The following is a 6890-nucleotide window of genomic DNA, read 5'->3' on the forward strand; positions in this document are numbered from 1 at the left end:
AGTCTGCTATCAGGAGGCTATAAGTTTATATCGATTCTGACCATTACAAATCCCCGCCGATCTTGGTGTATTCGTAATTAGTATCGATATGAAACCCCCACAACCATGCTAGCCGATTCGAGCGTTTGACCCACGCAGCCTTGTTATGAATACTAAAACCTAAAACGTAGCAGAGCAAAGGAAAGACTGACGCCTGATTATCCTGAGATAAACGAACCTTTTGGGAAAACACTGCCTGCTTTCTCAGAAGTGAAATAATTATTTCAACTTGTTCTATCAAATGAACCGAAAATATTTATCATCTGTTCAACTAATTAACATTTACTTTAAGGGAAAAAAAGACTTTAATGAGGACTTTTTATGACTTAGTAAGAGATGTGGAATACTTACTTTACTTGCTTCTCCAAGAGACGCATAAGAACATTGTTTCCTCTTAATCTCGGATTCAAGAAGAGTCTTTTCCCGAATCTTAAATTTTGCTTTGTTTGGTTCTTTTTCATATTTAACGTCGATTTCGAATAATACGTATGACTTAATTAAATTTATGAATTTCTGAAATGAACGCTTAATTCAGGAAAAGATAAGTCAACAAGTAAAAATTATATTTTTCAGTACTTACTTGTCGTGTTGAAGATTTAAAAGGCTATAAAAATGATTCAGATAGTTCATTAAGATCTATTACATGTGTGTGTGTGTGCGTGTGTGTGTGTGTGAGAGAGAGAGAGAGAGAGAGAGAGAGAGAGAGAGAGAGAGAGAGAGAGAGTTTAGCTGAGCTGACTTAGAAATAAAACTTCTACAGATAATGAGAAGACTGGCATGGAACACTCGTGTAGGAATCTTATTCATGCAGGAAAGGAGAATCATTGCAAATGCAAGAGGCTTGACAGAGACGATATCCTTTTGTAGACGGCTTGAAATCCAGAGTAGGTATATCATGCAAATGTAACATACGGTATCGCGATATCTGAACATCATGGAAACTAGTTTACTTTGGAATATATCCCTGAATCATACTGAAATATGAGTTAAAGCTTATGAACTATTTGTATATGGACCATGCGAGACGATTTAGATTTCAATATTGCTGACATGAAATGCGCTGGCGACTCATCTTATCCGATGAAGATGTTTTATGTCACTGACAAGTAGGATATGCTTATGTGAAGTGCTTGTTGAATAATTGTCGTGTTTTCTTTGGTCACACATTGCCATTTTGTTTTGTGAGAACTTGCATCGTACATGAGTGGATGTTAACCATATTCCTTTGAACATTGGTGTTTTTAAAACCTGCAGTAATCCTGATTGGCCGTCAGTAATACTCTACATCCAACGGCAAGTGTGGCAAGGCTTTTCATACTAAGAGGTGAGGAAAAAAAGAGTATGCAATGTTTGGAAGACGGTATCATGATGAGAAAGAGCACTTGGTCGATACCTTGATCACAGTGAAGGTGAGTATTATTAACAGCTTTGAATGGATGCTTCATCTCTGTCGAAGTGGACCCCGAAAAGTATAGGAAAGAATGACAAGCCAAAGGAAGGAGAAATGGTAAACAAACAAATGCATGACCAGAAACAGTGCCAGTCTGCCGATGTAGCTGGAGGTAGCAGTTGTTAACAGAAACTGAAGGCATGAAGACAGCATCACAAGACCAATTATTTCCTACACGATATTTACAAAATAAAACCGATGGCCAAACACTTGTGAGCCGTAAATGCGAATTTTCAAAGGAAAAGGTATGATACTATCGCCCAGGACTTTCCAGTGGAGACTATTAGCGCAACCACATACAAAAAAAAAATGCCATGGAAAAAACAAGGAACTGTGGAACTAATACAAGGACTGTCCAAACTGATATGGGCTCGAAGACCAAACCCAATCCTGGTAGCAAAATAAGGAAGGGATCTCAGAAAGTATCTTTCATGGACGTTGCCATAGCATTGAGATATAAGAGATAACCAGGAGCAAGCAGCAGTCGCCTCGTTTGTAAATGTTCTCAGGTTATTTTAGATTTTGGCAAAGATTATAAACATGTCTGACTTCCTTTCTCAGCGGCTACGTATTGTTGTTGTAGATTTAGGAGGCAAAATGCCAGTGCGAGCTTTTGTTTTTAGAGGAGTCCTATTCTAAATATGGAATACGTTTTGACAACTTGGCCTTATTGCTCAAGCTTAGAGAAAGTTAATACCTCTAATAGGTAAAATGAAAATAATCTTGGAATCTGATTATTGAATTTTCCAAAGTAGCCTACGAGGTCCTATATTTGGGCATATGCCCCATGTATTCCTCATAGGGGAAAATGATTGTTGCTTTCATAATCTTTTGGTAATGTTACTGGATAGGGTTAATATTATCAGTCCAGTCGAAATCATTTATATTTGCGATAGGATTTACCTTGTACCAAATTTATTGCGATTTAAAAAAAAAAAGCACAGTATTCATTTTCGTAGAAAATTTATTTACACTTCTATCACTGTAGAATATGAACATACGTAAAATAGTCTAGTGTACAGTTTGTTAAATAAAAAAAAAAAGCAAGTCATTTTTCCCGCATCCCAGCAGTGTCCTAATATCTTTTTTTTTATTTGTGTGTAAGGATGTTTAGTATGAAAATGGAAAAAAGGATAAAAATCAATCTATTTTCTCTTTAAGGACACGCCGACAACAGTGAGTATACAGTTTCTGGTATGAATATATATATATATATATATATATATATATATATATATATATATATATATATATATATATATATATATATATATATAGGTATTTATGTATATAGTACACACACACACACACACATAAATATATATATATATATATATATATATATATATATATATATGTATATATATATAATATATATATATATATATATATTTGTATACATATATATAATATATATATATATATATATATATATATATATATCTATAATATATATATATATATATATATATATATATATATATATATATATATATATATACATATATATATATGTGTGTGTGTGTGTGTGTGTGTGTGTGTTGTGTTTTGTGTGTATGTGTACTATATACATAAATACATACATATATATATATATATATATATATATATTATATATATATATATATTCATACCAGAAATTGTATACTCACTGTTGTCGGCGCGTCCTTAAGAGAAAATAGATTGAATTTTGATATCCTTTTTTCCATTTTCATACTAAACGCGTACTTTAAGTAATATATATATATATATATATATATATATATATATATATATATATATATATAAATATATATATATGTATATATATATATATATATATATATATATATATATATATATATATATATATATATATGTATATCTATATATATATATATATATATATATATATATATATATATATATATATATATATATATATATAACTTAAAGTACGCGTCGAGTTATGTTTGTACTAGGATTTATTTTTCCGATTTGTACTGTATAACATTACGCTATTATGATTCTGCCCTAGGAGGGACCACTTATCTGTTCTTATGACTTGCATTAAAGACATGCATCTAATAAATGCCGTGCAATGCACAGCCTCAGCCACATAACCGATGGAGAGAAATTTATTCAAGCGAATCTCTCTCAGCGGTCCCCATGGTCGTAAATGGACCGTACTAATGACCTTCTGATAGGGCAATTTAGCTAATAGGAATCTTGAGTGCCTTGTAGACAAGGCAGTCATTTTTTGCTCTTTGATTTGAACAAAGTCTAATATATGACTGCCGTTTTATAAGATAGAGATAGTTAGGTAGATAAGGTGGATAGATAAAGAGTATTTTTAACCACATTCTTGACATTTCTGGTTGCTTGGCTTCGGGCACTTCTCTTCATTAGAGGCCAGTTTCTAGAATGTATGAAATCTTTACATGTCTTGCGTATAGAAGAGTTTTTATAAAACATTATTTTTTCTACTGTTGACAATCTATAGGTTTTTAATGGACCGAACTTTGATATTAGATTATTTTTTATTTATACATTATCAATTAAGGATACTGGCCTGCCTTTGAATGATATGCATCTACATAATTTTATTAAATATACCAAATAATAAAATTGATAGGAACCTGAAATTAAGTAGTATTAATTTTAGATTAGTATTTAATTAAGTAGTATTAATTTTAGATTAGTCTTCAATATTCTTTGGTACTGAAACAGTTCTGCGTACTCTACAAATTAACGAAAATTAATACTGAAGTTCATTTTTACGATATTAGTTCTTCACATTTGCTCAGTCTTGCCAGTTTCTTTTCCTTACCTCCGTGTAATAACTACCAAAAAACATAGCTACAAAGCACCAGAGATCGCCTATACCCCAGATAATATCCAATTATGGTTCCTACGGCCTTCATTGCCCTCTTTCGGTTCCTTTACCGAATCTTCACGAAATGTTACTAAATGAAAGAAGGCTTTTGACCTCAGACATGCTGACGTGGTAGTTATTAATGATAAGTTTTGGTGCCTTAGTCATGAGATGCTGCTTCCTAAAGAGGGAGGAAAAATAAATTGATTGAATTTGTACCCGTTATAATGACCACTGGATAACACCTAGGTCTGCTGTTCATATTTGTAGATTCATTGGAATCTTCCAGTGATGTCCTTAAGTACTCTCTCAACATAGAGATAAACGAACAAATAAAACAATTCAGGTGGAGGTAATGAGGCAACTCAGATTTATTTTGTAGATATTATTAAGTGGCAAAATGATCGACAAATTAATGTGCCTCCACTAAACCTGCTGTAAAACCAGGGGATTAATAAACTACTTGGGGAACCCCCTTCCCACTGGCATGTTCTCCACCTAGGATAAAGCCCACTACGTAACTCCTTAAACTCATGTGAATTGCCCTCTGGCCAATTAGATGTTCCTCTTTGTAGACAGTTATATCAGGCATAATGCATCGAAGGTTGTTAGCAGAAATGTATGGCAGAAAGGGGGAAATAACCTAGTCGAGATTTTTCGATTGTCCCCGGAAGGATGATCCGATAATGAGTTTAGCATTTCATCTTTTTAGAGGATATTGGATTCGAAGGGTTGAGTCTGTATAGTATAAGCAAAGTCGTTCATCTTTGCTAAGATATCTTTTTATTTCTTTGGCAGATTAAACTCTTTCCCTTTGGGGAATATAACACAAAATTGTTCGATTGGCGAATATTTCTGTGTTCAGATATACGTATATGAATATTTCTTTATGCATATAAATGCATCAGGCTCTCGGGTATATATACCCACTTTTTAAGTTGACTCCTTTGTTAATCAATTTGCTCTAGCAGGTTCTGTTATTAGAGCAACGTCAGAACCCCTTCTTGCAATAAAATCTCGCCCAGTTTATTCAGCGACTTAAGTTAATAACAAATGCAGTTGATTACAGTCCATCTTGTGTCTTCCATTTATATTTTAACCTTTCTTAACACAATGTGCCTTTACTATTGAAATGTGAATAAAAATCCTTAGTTATTACAATGAAAGGTTCAGTCATTATCACGTTGAATGTATATGAGTTCCTGTAATGTGCTAATCATTGCTTCGATAAAGGTGCAAAGTTGTTGATTTGTTTTTGTGCAAGCCACCAGGAAGAGGTCATGTAATAATAATAATAATAATAATAATAATAATAATAATAATAATATTCTGGATGTTGATGATGATGATGATGTAACACAGGAAAGGGCGAGTGTGATAATTGAAATACAAATATAATGATATTATGTGTACTCTCGTTATAAAAATTCCGCTGCTCATGTCGTTTTAATGAGAAGATAGAGAGAGAAAGAGAGAGAGAGTACATCATCTCAGCGATGATGATGTACAAATTATATGCCGTTTGTCTTTTTCATATCGCAAAGAACTGCAAATTTCGAAAGATACCTTCTGTTACCAGTTTTTTTCATATCAATTTATTTTCTTCCAAAAAAATTGAAAGAGTAATTATTTCATTATTGTAAATATTATTACATATGGGCCTGGCCTGATGCCCAAACGTAAGGGAAAAATTAAGAGCGAAAATATGGAGCGCTTATGACTTACCTTAGATAACTGTAAAATGGATTTGTTTAGTTTTTACTCTGGAAGGTCGCCATTGAAAACCCAGCTAATTAATCTAATTTACATTTATTTACAAGAAACATTGACTGGCCTGAGATAAAGGCAAGGCAAATTGGCCACGCGTGGTCAGAGCGCCGTATAATGTCTGGACCCGCTCCTATCTTTCACAATATGGAAAAGCTGGTTTCCAAAAATCAAATAGCGTACTGCAATGCTGGTTTTTCCAAATTGATAGTATCTAGCGGTAAAGAAGAGCTTGCGTGCGAGGAGACGGACCACGGACTCAGCAAATCTGGAAATGAGTTCCCAGATTAAACAAAATATTTCAGCTACAAGGTCAGTAAACATTTATCTAACACACACTTGGGGAGAAAGTCTAGTGCTTAAATGAAATATTCAATGAAGACTTAATCTTAGACAGGTCACGGGGTAGCACGTTCCATGATGATGGACAAAGGACATTCAGTAGAGAAGTTATAAACGGGAGATTTGAAAATGGAAATAGCAAGATTCGTCCTGGAGTAATAGAGCTGGTTGGATTTTGCACTTTCGAGACGTACCTTTAGTCCTGAGAGGCTTGCACATGTATCGTGATGTATGAGGAGGGCTCCAACAAGCGTCGACGAAACAAAAGGCTGACTTCAAGTCAGAGAGAGGGTACGTCTGCCCAAATGGAGTAGCTAGCATGGACTGAGCGTATTTTCGAACGGCCTGGGATCACACACGGCCTACGGCATTGTCTGGAAAGATGCAAAAACACAGCCAGCAGATTTGTGGGAAAAGAGGTCTTAAGCTAGGAGTTCC

This window comes from Macrobrachium nipponense, chromosome 8 (assembly GCF_015104395.2).
Source record: "Macrobrachium nipponense isolate FS-2020 chromosome 8, ASM1510439v2, whole genome shotgun sequence".
NCBI classification, from domain to species: domain Eukaryota; kingdom Metazoa; phylum Arthropoda; class Malacostraca; order Decapoda; family Palaemonidae; genus Macrobrachium; species Macrobrachium nipponense.